This window comes from Ovis aries, chromosome 14 (assembly GCF_016772045.2).
Source record: "Ovis aries strain OAR_USU_Benz2616 breed Rambouillet chromosome 14, ARS-UI_Ramb_v3.0, whole genome shotgun sequence".
Lineage (NCBI taxonomy): Eukaryota > Metazoa > Chordata > Mammalia > Artiodactyla > Bovidae > Ovis > Ovis aries.
The window spans coordinates 39,697,208-39,717,593 of NC_056067.1; the positions used below are offsets into that span (position 1 = coordinate 39,697,208).

Sequence of the window (20,386 nt, forward strand, 5' to 3'; positions counted from 1 at the left end):
TTCCCCAGCCTCATCCCAAGCCTGTGGATCGGAATCTGCATTTTAACACCATCCCTGGTGATCTGGACGTGCAATAGAATTGGAGAGCACCGGTCTAGAAGACTCTGCACTGTTAGTAGCCTTCTTCAGGAACAGAGGGACTTAACGCAAGCTTTACCTGAGAGCTTTCTGGTCTCTCTGCTTATAAGGACACTGATCCTGTTGGATCAGAGCAACATCATTATGACTGACTTAACTACTTTCCTTTAGGTCCTGTCTCCAAACACTGCCACCAGGGCTATATGAATTGGGGGGCAGGGGAGGCACAATTTAGTCCATAATATCGATCATTTAAAAAAGTGATCATTGTGAAACGCTGCCTGCCTTAGTTGAGGGGAGGAGGACTTGGCCATCTCACACCCTTTATCTCGTTTATCTTGTGCAGATGCCCAATGAGCTAGGTAGCGCCACCTCATTTCACAGATGAGGAAACAGAGGCTCCTCGAGGTTGGTTCATCTTCCTACGGTCTCATGGCTAGAACCTGGAGTCCAAACGTCTGTGCAGGTGACAGGGCTGGTGCTGTGTAGGCTGCTGGTGTGAGGGATTAAGATTCCTAATAAGGCGAGGGAGTTTTATCTTCGTGGCAGGCCTCTCAGACACTGAAGACACAGAGTCAGATGTCTGGCCCGCCGGAAGGACCCCGGAGTCTAGACTCTCAAGAGCCAACCGTGCCCAGTGCTGAGAGCCCACGGTCCTGGCTCCGGCACGCCCACGGAGCCTTCTCAAAGGTAAGGTCCTGAGGCTTAGGTTTTAGAAGGGCTGGGGCAGGTTCTACGGGCTGTCGGTTTCAAGGGATCTAGTCGCTGATCAGTCCCGAGGACAAGGTTGGTGAGACCCTGGGCCCTGCTCTCCAGGAGAGTCTCGAGCTGGGGAGAAATGCCGCAGGCACTCTGCCCAGCGCAGTGGGTGGTCCCGCAGCGGGGAATTGTGCCCAGCACTGCGGTGACAGGCCGCCAACTGCAGGCTGAGGGAGACGACGCCATTTATGGTGACCTAGGGGTGGGCTCGCTGCCAAGTCTCTGGTGTTCCTGAACTTCGAGTTCCAAAACCTAGCAAGCTTTTGAGGGTGCCCTGAGGACATCAGGGGTTTGCGGGGTGGGCAGGATTAGAGCTCCTGAGAGGTGCATAGCTGCCTGCTGGGAAGGTGGGGTGGGGGGCCAGGAACGCTGGGCTCTGCGATCATATCAGGGTTGAATAGTTGAGTTTGATCTAGATCATTGGAACCTACCACCTCAGTAGGGAGAACTATTTATTGCCAAATGGCCATAGACAGTTTCTCGAGTATGAGTCAGAATTCTACCCACCACTGTTCTTTACCAGCTGTAGGATCACAACGAATTGCCTCATCACAGATGGGCAACCCAGGGCTGTGTCCTGGCAGACCTCGTTGATTTGGCCTTGATCACGGTAATTTAAAAAAATATTTTGTATGTTCTTTTTCTTCCACTTTTGTGAAAGTGTTGGCATTATTTTCATTCTTTGACATAAGCTTGGCTTTGCTATTCCCTTTGTTTTGTAACTTAGGGGTTTCTTGCTCTTTTTTAAAAAATTCATTTTATTGAAATACATACTTTTGAGAGCTGTTCCAGCACAGAGTGCCCTCCATTTTTGAGTGAAAGAGGCTTGGTGTAGAGGGCCTGCCTGGAAGTGAAGACTGTGGTCCAACTAGTGGGAAGCAGGCACGCAGGGTCCTCAGGGGGCTCATTCGCTTGGACATCCTCCCCAGCTCCCTCCACACACACATGGCAGCCTTGGGGACTAGACTGCTCAGGCCACAGGGTTGAGACAGCGGTCCCGGGGACTGACGCCTAAGGGGAGTAGAGGAGACATTCATTTTTGGCATGGAATTTTTATTCTCTATTGGGACATATTGATTTAGCGTGCTGGGTTAATCACAGCTGTACAGCAAGTTGATTCAGTTAACATATAGATGTGCCTGTCTTTTTAGGGTTCTCTTCCATAGAGTTTGAGAGGGTATTGAGTACAGTTTCTTGTTTATAGAGCACATCCTTGTTCATTATTCTTTTTCTCTTGTCTGTGTATTTATCTGTATAGAAGAGTATATGGGTTAATCCCAAACTTCTCAGTTATCGCTCCATAACCACCTGGTCTTCCCGTTTGGTAAGGAAAGTTTCTTTTCTAAGCATCTGTTTCTGTTTGATCCAAGAGCTCATGTGTATCCATCATGAGATTTGACCTGTATGTGATATCGCCTGCTTTTTGTCTTTCTCTGTCTGATGACGTAGTGTGACCATCTCCGGGTCCGTATCTCGGTTGCTGCAGCTGGCACCACTTCGTTCTCTTGCGAGTGTTTCAGCCATAGTCCATGAATGTGAGCGGCACATCTCTAGCCTCCTTCCTCTGTGGCTTGAGGTTCTTGTTGCTTGCGTGCCTTGGCTGTAGTGAACAGCACCGTGAAGAACGTGGGGATGCGTGTGTGTCCTGGGGGGGGTGCGTTTCCTAGGGTCTAGGCCCCAGAGGCAGATCGCAGCATCCTGGGCTGCTTTTTGTTTTTAAAGGAGCCTGCATGCCCTTGTCCATAGTGGCTGTTGTCAAGTGCATCCCCCACCGCAGCCTAGGAGTGTTTCCTGGTCTCCTGGCCTTCCGCAGTATTTATTGTTTGTACATTTTCCACTAGCTGCTACTAACCAGAGCTCTTTGTAGTTCTGGTGTGCCTTCCTCTTTCATTTGGGCGGCCCAGGATTTCCACAGGAGGGGGATTTGGATTTCCTTCCTATTTTATTAAGTGTTAGCAAAATTTGCCATTTGAAATTGGCTCATGAAGGTTGGCCTTCTTTTGAATTCTGTTTCTGCTGCCTTCTGCGTGTCATCTGTCCAGCAAAGGGATTCTTTAGAGCAGAGCAGCTCTGGTGAATATGAAATGCCCATAGGTCCCGGATTTGGGGTTGTTGTTTCCTAAAATGGCCACAAGGGGACAGCACTTATTCGTGCCCCGCTCTGCCTATGGGGAAACCTGAGCCCCGGCAAATGTGTGTTCCTGGCAAGACCAGGAGCTGACTGTGGCTCAGATCATGAACTTCTTATTGCCAAATTCAGACTCAAATTGAAGAAAGTAAGGAAAACCGCTACACCACTCAGGTATGACCTAAATCAAATCCCTATGATTATACAGTGGAAGTGAGAAATAGATTTAAGGGTCTAGAGCTGATAGAGTGCCTCATGAACTATGGACAGAGGTTCGTGACATTGTACAGGAGACAGGGATCAAGACCATCCCCATGGAAAAGAAATGCAAAAAAGCAAAATGGCTGTCTGGGGAGGCCTTACAAATAGCTGTGAAAAGAAGAGAAGAAAAAGCAAAGGAGAAAAGGAAAGATATAAGCATCTGAATGCAGAATTCCAAAGAATAGCAAGAAGAGATAAGAAAGCCTTCTTCAATGATCAATGCAAAGAAATAGAGGAAAAGAACAGAATGGGAAAGACTAGAGATCTCTTCAAGAAAATTAGAGATACCAAGGGAATATTTCATGCAAAGATGGGCTCAATAAAGGACAGAAATGGCATGGACCTAACAGAAGCAGAAGATATTAAGAAGAGGTGGCAAAAATACACAGAAGAACTGTACAAAAAGATCTTCACCACCCAGATAATCATGATGGTGTGATCACTCATCTAGAGCCAGACATCCAGGAATGTGAAGTCAAGTGGGCCTTAGAAAGCATCACTATGAATAAAGCTAGTGGAGGTGATGGAATTCCAGTGGAGCTACTTCAAATCCTGAAAGATGATGCTGTGAAAGTGCTGTACTCAATATGCCAGCAAATTTGGAAAACTCAGCAGTGGCCACAGGACTGCAAAAGGTCAGTTTTCATTCCAATCCCAAAGAAAGGCAATGCCAAAGAATGCTCAAACTACCACACAATTGCACTCATCTCACATGCTAGTAAAGTAATGCTCAAAATTCTCCAAGGCAGGCTTCAGCAATACGTGAACCGTGAACTTCCTGATGTTCAAGCTGGTTTTAGAAAAGGCAGAGGAACCAGAGATCAAATTGCTAACATCAGCTGGATCATGGAAAAAGCAAGAGAGTTCCAGAAAAACATCTATTTCTGCTTTATTGACTATGCCAAAGCCTTTGGCTGTGTGGATCACAATCAGTCAGTTCAGTTCAGTCGCTCAGTCGTGTCCGACTCTTTGCGACCCCATGAATCGCAGCACGCCAGGCCTCCCTGTCCATCACCATCTCACGGAGTTCACTCACACTCACGTCCATCGAGTCAGTGATGCCATCCAGCCATCTCATCCCCGGTCGTCCCCTTCTCCTCCTGCCTCCAATCCCTCCCAGCATCAGAGTCCTTTCCAATGAGTCAACTTTTCGCATGAGGTGGCCAAAATACTGGAGTTTCAGCTTCAGCATCACTCCTTCCAAAGAAATCCCAGGGCTGATCTCCTTCAGAATGGACTGGTTGGATCTCCTTGCAGTCCAAGGGACTCTCAAGAGTCTTCTCCAGCACCACAGTTCAAAAGCATCAATTCTTCGGCGCTCAGCCTTCTTCACAGTCCAACTCTCACATCCATACATGACCACAGGAAAAACCATAGCCTTGACTAGACGGACCTTAGTCGGCAAAGTAATGTCTCTGCTTTTGAATATACTATCTAGGTTGGCCATAACTTTTCTTCCAAGGAGTAAGCGTCTTTTAATTTCATGGCTGCAGTCACCATCTGCAGTGATTTTGGAGCCCCCCAAAATAAAGTCTGACACTGTTTCCCCATCTATTTGCCATGAAGTGATGGGACCAGATGCCATGATCTTCATTTTCTGAATGTTGAGCTTTAAGCCAACTTTTGCACTCTCCTCTTTCACTTTCATCAAGAGGCTTTTACTTCCTCTTCACTTTCTGCCATAAGGGTGGTGTCATCTGCATATCTGAGGTTATTGATATTTCTCCCGGCAATCTTGATTCCAGCTTGTGTTTCTTCCAGCCCAGCGTTTCTCATGATATACTCTGCATAGAAGTTAAATAAGCAGGGTGACAATATACAGCCTTGATGGACTCCTTTTCCTATTTGGAACCAGTCTGTTGTTCCATGTCCAGTTCTAACTGTTGCTTCCTGATCTGCATACAGATTTCTCAAGAGGCAGGTTAGGTGGTCTGGTATTCCCATCTCTTTCAGAATTTTCCACAGTTTATTGTGATCCACACAGCCAAAGGTTTTGGCATAGTCAATAAAGCAGAAATAGATGTTTTTCTGGAACTCTCTTGCCTTTTCCATGATCCAGGGGATGTTGGCAATTTGATCTCTGGTTCCTCTGCCTTTTCTAAAACCAGCTTGAACATCAGGAAGTTCACGGTTCACGTATTGCTGAAGCCTGCCTTGGAGAATTTTGAGCATTACTTTACTAGCATGTGAGATGAGTGCAATTGTGTGGTAGTTTGAGCATTCTTTGGCATTGCCTTTCTTTGGGATTGGAATGAAAACTGACCTTTTGCAGTCCTGTGGCCACTGCTGAGTTTTCCAAATTTGCTGGCATATTGAGTACAGCACTTTCACAGCATCATCTTTCAGGATTTGAAACAGCTCCACTGGAATTCCATCACCTCCACCAGCTTTGTTCGTAGTGATGCTTTCTAAGGCCCTCTTGACTTCACATTCCAGCATGTCTGGCTCTAGGTGAGTGATCGCATCACCATGATTATCTGGGTCATGAAGATCTTTTTTGTACAGTTCTTCTGTGTATTCTTGCCACTTCTTCTTAATAAACTGTGGAAAATTCTGAAAGAGATAGGAATACCAGACCACCTGACCTGCCTCTTGAGAAATCTGTATGCAGGTCAGGAAGCAACAGTTAGAACTGGACATGGAACAGACTGGTTCCAAATAGGAAAAGGAGTCCATCAAGGCTGTATATTGTCACCCTGCTTATTTAACTTCTATGCAGAGTATATCATGAGAAACGCTGGGCTGGAAGAAACACAAGCTGGAATCAAGATTGCCGGGAGAAATATCAATAACCTCAGATATGCAGATGACACCACCCTTATGGCAGAAAGTGAAGAGGAAGTAAAAAGCCTCTTGATGAAAGTGAAAGAGGAGAGTGCAAAAGTTGGCTTAAAGCTCAACATTCAGAAAATGAAGATCATGGCATCTGGTCCCATCACTTCATGGCAAATAGATGGGGAAACAATGTCAGACTTTATTTTTGGGGGCTCAAAAATCACTGCAGATGGTGACTGCAGCCATGAAATTAAAAGACGCTTACTCCTTGGAAGAAAAGTTATGGCCAACCTAGATAGTATATTCAAAAGCAGAGACATTACTTTGCCGACTAAGGTCCGTCTAGTCAAGGCTATGGTTTTTCCTGTGGTCATGTATGGATGTGAGAGTTGGACTGTGAAGAAGGCTGAGCGCCGAAGAATTGATGCTTTTGAACTGTGGTGCTGGAGAAGACTCTTGAGAGTCCCTTGGACTGCAAGGAGATCCAACCAGTCCATTCTGAAGGAGATCAGCCCTGGGATTTCTTTGGAAGGAGTGATGCTGAAGCTGAAACTCCAGTATTTTGGCCACCTCATGCGAAAAGTTGACTCATTGGAAAGGACTCTGATGCTGGGAGGGATTGGAGACAGGAGGAGAAGGGGACGACCGGGGATGAGATGGCTGGATGGCATCACTGACTCGATGGACGTGAGTGTGAGTGAACTCCGTGAGATGGTGATGGACAGGGAGGCCTGGCGTGCTGCGATTCATGGGGTCGCAAAGAGTCGGACACGACTGAGCGACTGAACTGAACTGAACTGAACTGGGCTGGAAATTATTGTGGAAAGGGCAGAACAGACACAAAGGGCCAGGGTGTCATTCCTTCTGCCCCTTACCCTTCTCCTCCAGACCCGTCCCATCCCCAGCCAAAGTCTTATGCTGAGGCAGCTGTCCTAGGCAGGTGGAGCCTCTCTATGGAGAGAGGCTGGAAGTAGGAACCCCCTGAGCAAAAGAGGGGAAGACAGGGTGACTTTTCAAACCTCTTCCAACACAGAGAGTCCTCTAGGTGCAAGAGGCTTGCTTTATGTGTAGGGGACCACTTGGATTTTAAGGTGGTGGTCTCAGGTAGTCAAGATATCATTGTGCTCCTTGGCTGGCACAACTTTTCCAGCTCCCCCATGAAGACCTCAGTTTGACCCGGAAGTCAAGCCCATTAAGGCCCAGGGAAGAGAGAGCAGCGCAGGGGTCTGAGACCTGAGGAGAATGCAGACGCTGGTTTGGGGGGTTTTCTTCTCGAGTAATTTTTAGTTTCTGTTCGAGTCAGTCCTGAATTTAAACCAGAGTCTGCCCTGAATGTGGCGCTCATTTTGGCCTGCCTCTGGTCCACACAAGCCTGCCTCTGGTCCACTGAGGACTGAGTCTTCTCAGCACTATGGCCTGAATCTATACACGAGGCCTGATGTGGTCTACCACGAGGCCTGACTCTCATCCACACTGAGGCCTGATTGTGTCTAAACTGGGCCTGACCCTGGTCCACAACGGAGGCTGACTGTGGTACTCACTTAGTCCTGACTCTGTTTCACTTTGAGAACTGACTCTACTCCACGCTGAGGTCTGACTGTGGTCCACACTCACGCCTGGCTCTCGTCCACACTCAGGCCTACCAGTGTTCCACAGTAAGGCCTGGCTCTTGTCCACACTACGGACTGCCTCTGGGCCACACTCGGGCCTGACTCTAGTCCACACTAATGCCTGCCTTCGCCCACACTACGGACTGCCTCTGGTTCACTTAGGCCTGACTCTGGTCCACACTGAGTCCTGACTCCTGACTCAAACTCACTTAGGACTGACTCTGGTCCACACTCAGGCCTATAGATGATCCACACTGAGGCCTGAATCGATGCACACTGGGGCCTGACTGTGTCTAAACTGGGCCTGACCCTGGTCTACACTGAAAGGCTGACTGTGGTACTCTCTTAGTCCTGACTCTAGTCCACGCAGAGGCCTAAGTCTGGTCCACGCTCAGGTCTGGCTCTGGTCCACACCTAGGTCTGACCCTGGTCCACAATCAGGCTTGCCTTTGGTCCATACAGAGGGCTGTTTCTTGTCCACAGTCAGGCCTGGCTCTAGCCAAACTGAGGCCTGACTGTGGACCACACTGAGGCTGCACTCTGGTCCACACAGGCCTGACCCTCACCCATGCTGAGTCCTGAATCTATACACACTGAGGCCTCACTCCAGTCCTCACTTAGGCCTCACTCTGGTCCACACTAAGACCTCACCTTGGTCCAAACAAAGGCTGGACTCTGATCTGGTCCACACTCAGGCCTGACTCTGGTTCATCACTGAGGCCTGAGTCCAGTCCTCACTTAGGCCTCACTCTGGGCCACACTAAGGCCCGACTCCTGGTGAACACTAAGGCCTCACTCTTGTCTACATATTGCCTGACTCTGGGCCACACTAATGCCTGGCCCTGGTGCACGCTAAGGCCTGACCCTCATACACACTAAGCCTGACTGCGGTACTCAGGCCTGACTCTGGGCCACACTCAGGCCTGACTCTGGGGCACACTAAGGGCTGATGCTGGTCCATACTAATGCCTGACTCTGGACCACACTAAGGTCTCACTCTGGGGTACGCTAAGGCCTGACTGTGGCACTCCCCTAGGCCTGACTCTGGCCCACAGTAGGCCTGATGCTGGTCCACCCTAGCCCTGACTCTGGTCCGCACTGAGATGTGACTCTGGCCAACACTCAGGCCTGACTCTGGTCCTCACATATTCCTGACCCTGGGCCTGACTTATTCTTGACTCTGGTCCTCACTTGGGCCTGACTGTGGCCACACTAAGGCCTGATTCTAGTCTTAGGTCTTACTCTGGTCCACATCAAGACCTGACTCTGGTTGTAGCCAAGGCCTGTCTCATCATAACGCAGGTCTAACTCTGGTCCTCACAAAGGAAGGCCTTCGTCTGTCCCTCCCTCAGCCTCTGAGTCCATCTTCTCTATGGCCTATACATCCTAAATCAACTCTATTCAAAAATAAGTTAAAATCACCAGTGGGCTGCAGGTAAGTGAAAAACCATCACAAAATTTCAAAGCTATTATCAACAGAGGACTATACACAGCGTCATCTGTTTAGCGTCCATGCCTAGTGAGAGATCTGGAGAAAGCTACTGTTGCTCTGAATACAGCTGGACCTGAATGATGCTGGCAGCATGAGGAACAATAACCAAGACAGCTAGGCAGCCTACGGCATGGGGAGAGATGACGGTAAAGAAGGGGCAGTTCAGATACACAGGCAGTGTCGTTCTGCCATAAAATACGATCAAATAATGCCTTTTCCAGCCACAGCAACTGAAAATCATAGGATCATGATCTTGGAGAGACAGCAGTGAGCGGTCCTGAAGAGAAATCTTAGCTCCCTGCTCAGGAATTGAACCTGGGTAGCCTGTATGAACACCAGGGTTCCCAACCCTGAGACCACCAGTGGCCAGAGGCTAGAAGCAAAGTGACCCTGCGACTTTTCCCCATTTGAAGCCAAGGCTATTTTAAGGAGGCGAGAGGTGTAAATACACATGTGAAGTCCTTTATTATAGACACAGCACCACCTGTGGTAGAGCACGCGGGAGCCCAGTTCACGACAGAAGCAGGACAGAGACACAACCTAGAGACGCTGGGCATCTGGGGGGCACAGGAAGAGGCGGTGCGAGCCCCTCACGTGAGCCAGCCCTTCCGCGCCTGTGGTCACCTCTCACCAACTGTCTCGTTTCTTTCTTCACACACATCTGCCTCGTCTAGGACCCTGCCCGAGCGGTGGGCACGACTTTTTGCTAAGATTGACCCACAGTAGAAGCCTGTGGGTGCACGTCCACATTATTATGGGGTGGGACCCCCTCCCTCTTTGGCCTCCAAGGAGCCTTCCTGCGCCTGTGCAGACAGGGAAGTCTTCCTTGACCTCAGGTGCAGGCACCTTATCTCTTTATTCTGGCAGAGCTCAGCCTCTGCCATTAGCTTGAATGTCTGGGTGAAAACAAAGCTTCAGTTTCACTCCACTTGACAAACACCAGCGGTCCAGCCCAGAGGCCCCTCTATCTCCCACCTCAAATCCCTCTGAGAGACATGAAGCCCAGAAATCTTTATTGGAAGGGTGCAGGTCTGTCGTCTGTAGTTTCTTCAAGCTGGCGTGGGGCTCGTAGGCCCTACCTAGCTGGGCCATGGAGCTCTTGCCCTGTCTCATTTAGGGGCCTCGGAGGGACTTCTGTGGCTACTCCTGAAGGATCTGTTCTGGGGATTCGCTGGAATCTCTGCATCACCATCATCTTGATGTGAAACTGTAGGAATCTGAGACAAATTTAACAAGTAGATTTAAAAAGGCGGGAGCCAAAGATCAGTAAAAGAATTATTTTGACCAGAGGCCCAAGCAGGAGTAAGAACCAAGTTATGTTTTTTACAAATTTCAGTCCTGGTCCAGATATAGAGTCAGTGCCTGTCCACGGGAATGGGACCTTCTGTTGTGGTCTCACATATTTTGGGCATCATTTTTATTAGCCCAGAGTGACTGATGTAGGTGTGACAGGCCACTCAACTTCAGAAGTAGTTGGAGAAGTGACAACCTGAATATTAATATTCAAAATTGATCTCATTTATTTCCAGGAGAATAAGCTTGAATGCCCATTCAAGGACACTTGCAGGCTTGTAGCCGGTTGTCTAGTTTGATCTAAGTTGGTTTTGATGTATTATTAACACTTAAACCAAAGCATCTTCCCCTTGGTCCTTAAATGCAAATTTTTTGTCACCTTCTAGATCTATATTTCTTCTATTTTTCCCCCATTTATAAACAACCAACTGTAGAGCAGAATTATTATCATTACTTTTTTACAACAAAAACAGCTCCAGTCTTTATATCTTCTCTCATTGACAACACATATCTTACTTTATGCACCAAAATCTTTTCCTTGTCACTTTAGTAGCTCCGATTCCATATTATAATTTTTAACCTTTAAAAAACCATAACTCCGAGTGAAAACCAAGAAGAAAGCAATTCTGAACTTTTTATCGTATTGGTATTCTCCAATTAGCAAACTCAGGGACATATTTTAGAACCTCTAAAAACATGTATTTTTCCAAAGTTCAATTTCTTTTCTCAATGTAATACAAGGGATGTGTCTGATAAGACCAAATATCCTTAGTTTTTTTTTCTTGTAATTAGAATTATGTGATTTGTAAGTACTTACTTTTCTTTAAGTCAGTTAGTATAGCTCACTTACAAATTAACCTCAGCAATATTATCCAAAGACAGAGACACACCGAGGCATACATAAAGCGAGACAGACAGCGATCTCCTAGTTTTCCGCTTAAGATTTATTATAAAATGTCTTTTGCCCCTTTTCTTTTTCTTGGCTTGATTTTCTAATTTACCCAAGGCTGAAATCTCAAGTAAAGTGGGCTGTGTATCTCCCGGTCAGGATAAAAGCTTCAGGCTTTTTTCTTGGTATATTTTTATTTTCTCAGGGTCAGAGTTCTAGGGGGGGAAAAAAAAAGTATTTCAACAAGCCAGCTTTTCCTAACTGCACATGCAGAAGGAACCAGTTTTGCAATTTAAAAGAAGTTTCATTTTAACCCATTTTCTCTAGAAGCTAAAGAATATCACAGCCATCTAGGGTCAGAAGCTGTCATCTCTCCTTTCTGTAGGCCTAGTCGCATAGCTAACATACAGACCGAACATGCTCAGCTCGGCCCTAATAGCGGGAGCAGGCCGGCTGATAAAGTGCTGTCCCAGCAGGGACTGTCCCTCTGGCAGCTGGGGTCTTAGGTTGATCAGAAGGGTCTGAAGGAATAGGGGACATGCAGGAAGAGGGGAAGCTTGGTTCTTTTCCCACTTTCTTCTCTCACTGCTATACATCAAACAGATAAACAAAAAGGACCTACTGAATAGCACAGGACGTCAACTGAACACACTGTGATAATCTATACGGAAAAAAAGAATAGACGTATGTCTGTATATAACTGAATCAAGTTCCTGTACACCAAAAAGAAACATGACATTAGAAATCAGGTCTATGCCAACAGAAAATAAAAAATTGCCAAAAAAAAAAGGGGGGGGGGTTGCTGAAGAAATGCTGCCGCCTTGTGGGCACTTTTGGTAACAACACCTGAAAAGCCTGTGCTGCGGCTGCTGCTGATGGGCACTTACTCTTCACCAGGTCTGCGAGGGCTTCCCCTGTGGCTCAGCTGGTAAAGAATCTGCCTGCGATGTGGGACACCTGGGTTTGGTCCCTGGGTTGGGAAGATCCCCTGGAGAAGGGAAAGGCTACCCACTCCAGTATTCTGGCCTGGAGAATTCCATGGACTGTATAGTCCATGGGGTCACAGAGTTGGACACAACTGAGCAACTTTCTCTTCACTGTGAGGATATAAGGAAAAAACACCTGTCCTCAACAGCTCTCCTCAGCTTCAATGACGGCTCAGCTCATAAAGAATCCGCCTGCAATGCGGGAGACCTGGGTTGGATCCCTGGGTTGGGAAGATCCCCTGAAGAAGGGAACGGCTGCCCACTCCAGTATTCTCGCCTGGAGAATTCCGTGGACTGTATAGTCCGTAGGGTGGCAAAGAGTCGGACACGACTGAGTGACTTTCACTTTTCACTTTCATTCAATAAATCTCAGGCAGGTCCTGGAAAAAGTATTCAAAATGGAGCAGAAGGTCAAGAAGCCGACGGTGACTTCAGAGGTAAGTGTTACTCACACTCTTTAAAAATAATCACATGAAAATATTTTATATCTCTAAATCTTATAGAAATGCAAATCAAAACTGCAAACTACCTCAGACTGGCTTTTGGCAAAAAGTCTACAAACAATAAATGATGGAGAGAGCGTGAAGAAAAGGGAGCCCTCCGACACCGATGCTGGCATGATAAATCGTTAATAGCCAGGATGGAGGACGGGGTGGAGGTTCCTTAAACAAGTGGAAAGAGAATGACATTAGGACACTCCCTAAACCCACACAGAAAAACATACTCCAAATCAGTTAAATGAAGGACGGATACTATAAACCTCTTGAGAAAAATACAGGCAGAACATGCTTTGCTATAAATCACAGCCAGTTTGTTTTGGATTCATTCTTAGAATAATGAAAACCTGAACCAAACAAATGGGACCTCATTAACCTTAAAAGTATTTGAGCAGCAGTGAAGTTGCTTAGTCGTGTCCGACTCTTTGCGACCCCATGAACTGTAGCCTACCAGGCTCCTCTGTCCATGGGATTTTCCAGGCAATAGTACTGGAGTGGATTGCCATTGCCTTCTCCAGAGCAGCAGGGTAAACCATAAATAAAAGAAAAAGACAACCCTCAGAATGGGGGAAAAAAGTATTTGCAAATGGAGATAGCCACAACAGGCAAACACCTCATGCAGCTCAATATCAAAAAACAAACAACCCAACAGAAAAATGGGCCAAAGATCTAATGGACATTTCTCCAGAGAAGGCATCCAGGTGGCCATAAGGCACCTGAAAAGATGCTCAGCATCCCTAATCTTTAGAGAAATGCAAATCAAAAGTTCAAGGACGTATCACTTCACGCCAGTCAGCATGGCCATTTCAAAAATTCGACAACAATAAATGCTGGAGGGGGTGTGGAGAGAAGGGAACCCTCCTCCACTGAGTGGGAAAGTGAATCAGTGCATCCACTCTGGAGGACAGTATGGAGGGTCTGTGAAACACTCAACCAAAAAGTACCAAGTGACCCAGCCATCTCACACCTGGGTGTGGATCCTCAGAAAACCAAGTGTTCAAAAGATACTGCATGCCAACAATCATGGCAACACCAGGTACAACATCCAAGATACGAAAGAAACCTAAGTGTAGAAGTGCATGGGTAAAGAAGATGGGGCGCACATACACGAGGCGGTGCTGCCCAGCCACAGAAAGGATGAAAGGCCGCTTCCAGCCACGGGAAGAACTAGAGATGATCGCTCACTGAGACAAGACAAGCATCACATGTTATCCCTCCAGGTGGAATCCAAACATGGGTGAAATGAACTTCTTTACAAAACAGATTACACAGCTTTACAGACTTAGTAAAGAAACTCATGGTTGCCAAAAATGAAAGGTGTGGGGGCAGGGAGAAATTAGCAGCTTGAGAATAACATACACACACTACTATTTGCAAAATAATCCGCGAGGACCCACTGGAGAGCACGAGGAACCCTACTCAGCAATCTTTAATAACCTATTGGGGGCGGGAGGAGAAGGGGATGACAGAGGGTGAGATGGCTGGATGGCATCTCTGACTCGACGGACATGAGTCTGAGCAAACTCTAGGAGTTGGTGATGGACAGGGAGGCCTGGAGCGCTGCAGTCCAAGGGGTCACAAAGAGTCGGACACAACTGAGCCACTGAGAAATGCACCCAAAAAGAACGTATACACATCCACATAGAAATTAACTAAGTTGTTACACATAAGAGAAAAGGGGGCTTCCCAGATGGTGCTAGTGGTTAAGAACCCACCAGTGAAAGCAGGCAGACATAAGGTTGTGGGTTCCATCTCTGTGGTCAGAAGATTCCCCTGGAGGAGGGCCTGGCAACCCACTCCGGTATTCTTGCCTGGAGAAGCCCATGGACAGAGGAGCCTGGTCAGTTACAGTCCATCAGGTCCCAAAGTCGGACACAGACACTGAACCTAATTAGCACACAAATAAAAAAAACCCATAACAATGCAAAATCACCCATACACTGGAATTCAAAATAAACAAACAGAAAAAGACACTGCTGACTCCATTCCCCTCAGGCCTTGGGTACCTGGGCTGGAGTCACGTCCCTGGAGCCTGAGCAGGCTTGGGTCCCCACGCTGGACTGTGGTGGGGCTGCGGGAGCTGGGGAGGGTGTCCAGGCAATGTGCCCCCTGCCACCCTCCATGGACCTGGACTTCCTGTTCCCCTCTGCACGAGCCCACAATCTCCAGACCCAGGGGGCCCTCCTGCAGCAAAACCAGGCCTAGTGCCCCAAAGGATGGCGGAGTCTCTGGCCTGGAAGAGCTTTGCAAAGTCCCCTGGGCTCCCCGTCTCCTGCTGGCGGGGTCCCCACCTCCAGCCTCCTTCCTCAGGGTCGCCCACTTGAGGAGGACACCACCCTCAGCAGAGTGGTGCGGCAATCACTGGGATGTGTCCAGGGGATGAAGACTATGGGGGAAGAAGTAAGGTAACAAGCCTTGAGTGTTTCCATTCTAGTTGACAACCAAGGAACTGGACTTGCCCTAAGTCTCTGGTTGCCCAGGTAACTAGAGTTGGGCATGAGGAAATGCTGCCACCTTGTGGCCTCTTCTTGTAACAACCACCTGAAAACCTGGGCTGCTGCTAAGTCGCTTCAGCTGTGTCCGACTCTGTGCGACTCCAGAGACGGCAGCCCAACAGGCTTCCCTGTCCCTGGGATTCTCCAGGGAAGAATACTAGAGTGGGTTGCTATTTCCTTCTCCAATGTGTGAAAGTGAAAAGTGAAAGTCGTGTCCGACTCTTCGCGACCCCATGGACTGCAGCCCACCAGGCTCCTCCGTCCATGGGATTTTCCAGGCAAGAGTACTGGAGTGGGGCGCCATCGCCTTCTCCGAAGAAAACCTGGGCTGATGGGCTCTTAATACTCACAAAGCCTGCAGGGCTGGAAATGACACCTGCCCTCAAGAAATGCCCTGGGACAAATCACCAGAAAAGAATTCAAAACAAGGCTAGCTTGAAGTCAGTGAGGTTAATTGTACTCACAGGGTAGAAGGTAAAAAGCCCACGGAAAGATACTCAACATCAGTAATTATTAAAGAAATGCAAATTAAAACCAGGATGCGGTATCACCTCACACGGCTCAGAATGGCCATCCTCAAGAGATCGTCAAAGGTGAAATGCTGCTGAGGGCGAGGGGAGCGGAACCGTCTTACACTGTGGGCAGGGCTGCAAGTGGGCAGGTGCAGCCACGAAGAGAATATTCGGAGTCTCCTTAAAACACGAAGGAGAGAGCTACCACATTTTTGGGCAACCCCACTCCCTGCTTTGGCCTGGAAAAAATCCTAACTCGAAGAGAACACGTGTACCGCTATTTTCAGGGCAGCACTATTCACAGGAGCCAAGACATGACACTAACCAAAATATCCATCGATAGATAAATGAAGACTAACTGGGCCATCCGTACACTGGAATACACTCATGAATCAAAAAAAAAAAAAAAGAGAGAGCGAGAAGAAGGAAAAACGCCATGGGCAGCAGCATGGATGGGCCAAGAAAGTATCTGACTAAGTGAGGTTAGAGACAGCAAGACAAATATCCTAAATATTACTCACAGGTGGAAGCCAGAAGTTCATGCAGATGAAGTAACTTGCAAATAGAAACAGACTCAGAAAGGTAAAAAACCAACTCATGATTTTCTTTTTAATTGTGGGGAGGGATACACTAACAGGGATTAAAAGGTACACATTCAGTTCAGCTCAGTTGCTCAGTCGTGTCCAACTCTTTGCGACCCCATGAATTGCAGCACGCCAGGCCTCCCTGTCCATCACCATCTCCCAGAATTCACTCAGACTCATGCCCATCGAGTCCGTGATGCCATCCAGCCATCTCATCCTCGGTCGTGCCCCTCTCCTCCTGCCCCCAATCTCTCCCAGCATCAGAGTCTTTTCCAATGAGTCAACTCTTCACATGAGGGGGCCAAAGTACTAGAGCTTCAGCTTTAGGATCATTCCTTCCAAAGAAATCCCAGGGCTGATCTCCTTCAGAATGGACTGGTTGGATCTCCTTGCAGGCCAAGGGGCTCTCAAGAGTCTTCTCCAACACCATGTTCAAAGCATCAATTCTTCGGCACTCAGCCTTCTTCACAGTCCAACTCTCACATCCATACATGACTACTGGAAAAACCATAGCCTTGACTAGACGGACCTTAGTCGGCAAAGTAATGTCTCTGCTTTTGAATATGCTATCTAGGTTGCTCATAACTTTTCTTCCAAGGAGTAAGTGTCTTTTAATTTCATGGCTGCAGTCACCATCTGCAGTGATTTTGGAGCCCCCCAAAATAAAGTCTGACACTGTTTCTACTGTGTCCCTACCTGTTTCCCTTGAAGTGATGGGACTGGATGCCATGATCTTCGTTTTCTGAATGTTGAGCTTTAGGCCAACTTTTTCACTCTCCTCTTTCACCTTCATTAAGAGGCTTTTAGTTCCTCTTCACTTTCTGCCATAAGGGTGGTGTCATCTGCATATCTGAGGTTATTGATATTTCTCCTGGCAATCTTGATTCCAACTTGTGTTTCTTCCAGTCCAGCATTTCTCATGATGTACTCTGCATAGAAGTTAAATAAGCAGGGTGACAATATACAGCCTTGATGGACTCCTTTTCCTATTTGGAACCAGTCTGTTGTTCCATGTCCAGTTCTAACTGTTGCTTCCTGCCCTGCATACAGATTTCTCAAGAGGCAGGTCAGGTGGTCTGGTACTCCCATCTCTTTCAGAATTTTCCACAGTTTATTGTGATCCACACAGTCAAAGGCTTTGGCATAGTCAATAAAGCAGAAATAGATGTTTTTCTGGAACTCTCTTGCTTTTCCATGATCCAGCGGATGTTGGCAATTTGATCTCTGGTTCCTCTGCCTTTTCTAAAACCAGCTTGAACATCAGGAAGTTCACGTTCACGTATTGCTGAAGTCTGGCTTGGAGAATTTTGAGCATTACTTTACTAGTATGTGAGATGAGTGCAATTGTGCGGTAGTTTGAGCATTCTTTGGCATTGCCTTTCTTTGGGATTGGAATGAAAACTGACTTTTTCTAGTCCTGTGGCCACTGCTAAGTTTTCCAAATTTGTTGGCATATTGAGTACAGCACTTTCACAGCATCATCTTTTAGAATTTGAAATACCTCCACTGGAATTCCATCACCTCCACTAGCTTTGTTCATAGTGATGCTTTCTAAGGCCCTCTTGACTTCACATTCCAGGATGTCTGGCTCTAGATGAGTGATCACACCATCGTGATTATCTGGGTCATGAAGATCTTTTTGTACAGTTCTTCTGTGTATTCTTGCCAATTCTTCTTAATATCTTCTGCTTCTGTTAGGTCCATACCATTTCTGTCCTTTATTGAGCCCATCTTTGCATGAAGTGTTCCCTTGGGATCTCTAATTTTCTTGAAGAGATCTCTAGTCTTTCCCATCCTGTTGTTTTCCTCTAGTTCTTTGCATTGATCGCTGAAGAAGGCTTTCTTATCTCTTCCTGCTATTCTTTGGAATTCTGCATTCAGATGCTTATATCTTTCCTTTTCTCCTTTGCTTTTCGCTTCTCTTCTTTTCACAGCTATTTGTAAGGCCTCCCCAGACAGCAATTTTGCTTTTTTGCATTTCTTTTCCATGGGGATAGTCTTGATCCCTGTCTCCTATACAATGTCACGAACCTCCGTCCATAGTTCATCAGGCACTCTGTCTATCAGATCTAGTCCCTTAAATCTACTTCTCACTTCCACTGTATAATCATAAAATATTTGATTTAGGTCATACCTGAATGGTCTAGTGGTTTTCCTTACTTTCTTCAATTTGAGTCTGAATTTGTTAATAAGGAGTTCATGATCTGAGCCACAGTCAGCTCCTGGTCTTGTTTTTGTTGACTGTATAGAGCTTCTCCATCTTTGGCTGCAAAGAATATAATCAATCTGATTTTGGTGTTGACCATCTGGTGATGTCCATGTGTAGAGTCTTCTCTTGTGTTGTTGGAAGAGGGTGTTTGCTATGACCAGTGCATTCTCTTGGCAAAACTCTATTAGCCTTTGCCCTGCTTCATTCCACATTCCAAGGCCAAATTTGCCTGTTACGCCAGGTGTTTCTTGACTTCCTACTTTTGCATTCCAGTCCCCTATAATGAAAAGGACATCTTTTTTGGGTGTTAGTTCTAAAAGGTCTTGTAGGTCTTCATAGAACCATTCAACTTCAGCTTCTTCAGTGTTACTGGTTGGGGCATAGACTTGGATTACCGTGATATTGAATGGTTTGCCTTGGAGACAAACAGAGATCATTCTGTCGTTTTGAGATTGCATCCAAGTACTGCATTTCAGACTCTTTTGTTGACCATGATGGCTACTCCATTTCTTCTGAGGGATTCCTGCCCGCAGTAGTAGATATAATGGTCATCTGAGTTAAATTCACCCATTCCAGTCCATTTTAGTTCGCTGATTCCTAGAATGTTGACGTTTACTCTTGCCATCTCTTGTTTGACCACTTCCAATTTGCCTTGATTCATGGACCTGACATTCCAGGTTCCTATACAATATTGCTCTTTACAGCATCGAACCTTGCTTCTATCACCAGTCACATCCACAGCTGAGTATTGTTTTTGCTTTGGCTCCATCCCTTCATTCTTTCTAGGGTTATTTCTCCACTGATCTCCAGTAGCATATTGGGCACCTACTGACCTGGGGAGTTCCTCTTTCAGTATCCTATCATTTTGACTTTTCATACTGTTCATTGGGTCCTCAAGGCAAGAATACTGAAGTGGTTTGCCATTCCCTTCTCCAGTGGACCACGCTCTGTCAGACCTCTCCACCATGACCCGCCCGTCTTGGGTTGCCCCGCAGGCATGGCTTGGTTTCATTGAGTTAGACAAGGCTGTGGTCCTAGTGTGATTAGATTGACTAGTTTTCTGTGAGTATGGTTTCAGTGTGTCTGCCCTCTGATGCCCTCTTGCAATACCTACCATCTTTTACTTGGGTTTCTCTTACCTTGGGCGTGGGGTATCTCTTCACGACTGCTCCAGCAAAGCGTAGCCACTGCTCCTTACCTTGGATGAGGGGTATCTCCTCACAGCTGCCCTTCCTGACCTTCAGCATGGGATGGCTCCTCTAGGCCCTCCTGCGCCTGCTCAGCCACCGCTCCTTGGACGTGGGGTTGCTCCTCCCGGCTGCCGCACATTGCTACGTATCAAACAGGTAATCTAAAAGGACCAACTGAATAGCACAGGAAGTCAATGGAACAAACAGGGATAACCTTCATGAGAAAAGACCCTGGAAAAGAACAGACAAATGTCTATATCTGCTTGAAAAAAATGTCATTATACGTCTATATCTATTTGAAAAAAATGTCCACTTAGACCTTTGGGCCATTTTTGTTGTGTTTTATCTTTTATTGAGCTGCGTGTGCCGTTTGTTTTGCAGATGAATTACTTGATATATTTGCTTGCAAACTTATTTTTTCCATTCTGAGGCTCTGAGGGCTGGCCTTTTGATTATGCTTTCCCTTGCATAAATTAATGCAAATACAACCTAAACAAATACAACCTTGGAAATCAACTCTATTAGAAAATAAAAATTAAAATACAAAAAAAAAAAAGAGGGAGAAGAAATGCTGCTGCCTTGTGGCCTCTTTTGGTAACAACTTAAAAACTGCGCTGATGGGCACTTA

General features: G+C 46.8%; 1 pseudogene; it reads right to left on the bottom strand.

Moving 5' to 3' along the window:
• Positions 1-11,322: 11,322 nt before the first annotated feature.
• Positions 11,323-20,386, bottom strand: part of LOC106990158 (craniofacial development protein 2-like) — a 29,321-nt pseudogene continuing 20,257 nt past the window's right edge.